Below are 3,018 nucleotides of genomic sequence, written 5' to 3' on the forward strand. Positions count from 1 at the left end.
ACTCAGTTGCAGACCTTTAATAATTTCTCTCTGGGGGACAGACTTACCAGGTCTCATAGGAAGACAATGCAGCCAGTCCTGATGAGACTTGATATATTAGGGTCAGATAGAAGGGGAGGAGGTCCTCCCCTATCAGCTAAATAGGGAAAGGGCATAGAGGGAGAAGAGGAAGAATGGATGGGACTAGGAGGAGATGAGGGATGGACGAAAGAGGTAATACAAAGGGAATAAATTGTAAGCAATAAATTAATTAATTTAAAAAAAGAAATGTCAGACATCTTCCAAGAACTGCCTCATATCACCAAGAAGGCTGCTATATTGCCAGGGCCCGCTGGCAGCAGGACCCCCTCTTCCAGCTGGTAATTAAGGAGAAGAAAGATTCAGGGAAGAACAAGAAATTCTCAGGACCATGGAGGATGTGCTGGTGCAGGAAGCTATAAAACAGAACATGGATAACAAATTTCCAAGCTTGGGGAACAAAATTTTTGAAGAAGTATCCAATGAGTTTACAAATGATTTGGGGAAGACGATCACCATGGAACTGAAGTCTAAAGAAGAGGAAAGAACAGAACTTCTCACCAGAGTCCTTAATGGCAATGTCCTGGTATCTGCAGGTTGAGTGGTTCATCCGGACATTTGCTTAACTGACCGCACTCTGGAGTCCCTGGAGATCAGGATCTCACAGTCCATTATTGGGATTTGGGGATCCCATAGATTTAACCTATCAATATATTAAAGGTTCTGCCAACGTTAAACCCAACCAAGGAGTTTTCCCCAGTGGACTTCAGTGTGTTACCCTTTTAATTGGGGTCTGCGACATACAGACAGGCATGCCCCTGGTGGGAGTTATCAATCAGACGTCTGTGTCTCAAAATCTAACTACTCTGAGGTAGAAGGGACAGTGCTACTATGGCCTTTCTTACATGGAGACTAGTATCCGTTCCCTGAAGCTCGCCATCTCTAAACGTAACTGTGGAGAAGCCCAAACTGAAAACCCAATGAGTTCTCCAGCCCCTTTTCTGCAGCCATCAGGACAAGTAAAAAAGAGACCATGAAAGCCGCTGTGCTGTCACGTGTATGCGGAGATAAAGTCTTCCCAGGTGCTGGGGCTGGTTACAAGAGCCTCTGTGTAGTCCAGAGACTGGCCGACATTTTCATCTTCTCAAAGGACACCAGGTCCAAGTGGGAGTCCTGCGCTGCTCACGTCATTCTGAGGGCCGTGGGTGAAGGCATCATAGAAATGAAGGAGTGCTTGGGGAGAAAACCAGAAATGGGCTGATTTTTGCCACAGTTGCTGTGTCACATGGAAAATTAAGGTGCCTCTCGGGTGGATCTCTGAGCCAGCAAGGGAGGACTGATACTTTACAGGTCCAGAAATCGGCTAGACACCTTCCTGAGCCACCTCATACAAAACCTGGGACCTCTGAAGACGCAAACATAGGACTCTGACCTCAACATTTCTTAAGCCAAAGTGAACCCTCTTCTGTCATCTCTGTCTCTTGAAGATACTTTTGAAGATATTTTTTTCCATTAGTTAATAACCACCTTCCTCTTTGGAGGAGCATTTTCTCTTATGAGGTCACAATGTTAATTTCAGTAAATTAATGACACTCATGTCACAATTAAATTGGTGTATAGTTCTCATAGTGAGCACAGTGCTGTTGGTGTTACTTGCCAGCCTTCAGTAAAATACCAAGGGAGGAGCAAAATAAAAAACAAAACAAAACAGAAACACAAAACTTAATTCACTGAATGTGTGTGTAGCTATTTTCCATAGTTGATACTTTACATATGAGGTGATTGTGTATTTATGCTACACTTTTTAGATACTTCAGTTTTTCAGTCTCCTTGTAGAAAGCATCTGTAAAAAATGATGTCATATTCTATTGGCAGGAGCCTTACATATTTGCTACCTGTCACATGTTTAGTGGCACTAAGCAGTCAAATTAAATGATGAGCTTCTATGTACTGTATACTATGTGGTGCTTGTTTTATATAATTGTGAAAAGAGCTGTTAGATTATTTTTCATAAATCATGTCCATTATATCTAATGCATGGTTATAAATTTGTTTCTTGATTACACTTTTCTTGTTTCAAACACTTAGATGGAAAACGTAAATCTCATCAGATGTACTCCAGTCTGAGAATGGAAAACAACATCCAGTGCTAGTCCTGAGGTTTGCTAAGGGGAACAACACCCATAAGAGATTATGTGGAACAAAGATGTATGGATATTCTTCCACTGATTACTTTTACCACAACCATAACAGCTGGAATGAAAATAGAAAAAAAAAAAAACATTTCGGGAACTATATTCTCCTGTAAGTGACCTAATTTATTAGAACTGGCTAGTCAACAAAAGCAGTATATTATTTATTTTCCCCCTGAGCAAAATGTCACGTAAATATTTTATAAATTTCAATGTCCCCAAATGTAAGTCTATGTCCTGAGGCAAAATCATCATTATAAAATTTCCAAAAATCAAATTCAATAAATCATATTTTCTTTCCCTACCAAACTAGAATAAATAAGTGACATGAATAGCTTGATTTTCTTCCCAGTGAGTGAATTTGGAAAGTAGAGGGTTAGGGTCTGGGTGGTACAAGAAATATCCTTTACTTTTTTTTTCTGGAAGTGTAACTAGTGCTTAGCATATACCTTATCACTCCATATAAGTTCTTGTCAGCATCTGCTTCTAATTTTTTTTTATTAATTACACTTTATTCATTTTGTATCCCCCCATAAGCCCCTCCCTCCTCCCATCCCGATCCCACCCTCCCTCCCCTTTCTGCATGCATGCCACTCCCCAAGTCCACTGATAGGGGAGGTCTTCCTCTCCTTTCTGGTCCTAGTCTATCAGTTCTCATCAAAAGTGGCTGCATTGTCCTCTACTGTGGCCCGGTAAGGCTGCTTCCCTGCCAAGGGGTGGTGATCAAAGAGCAGGCTAATCACATTATGTCAGAGGCGGTCCCTCTCCCCATTACTAGGTAACCCACTTGGACACTGAACTGCCATGG

General features: G+C 41.5%; 1 pseudogene; it reads left to right on the forward strand.

Annotated features, from left to right (window-relative positions):
* Positions 1-267: 267 nt before the first annotated feature.
* On the forward strand, positions 268-1,441 carry LOC129671863 (inositol polyphosphate 1-phosphatase-like; annotated as a pseudogene).
* Positions 1,442-3,018: the final 1,577 nt, after the last annotated feature.

Source organism: Psammomys obesus, unplaced genomic scaffold (assembly GCF_907164565.1).
Source record: "Psammomys obesus unplaced genomic scaffold, mPsaObe1.curated_primary_1811, whole genome shotgun sequence".
Lineage (NCBI taxonomy): Eukaryota > Metazoa > Chordata > Mammalia > Rodentia > Muridae > Psammomys > Psammomys obesus.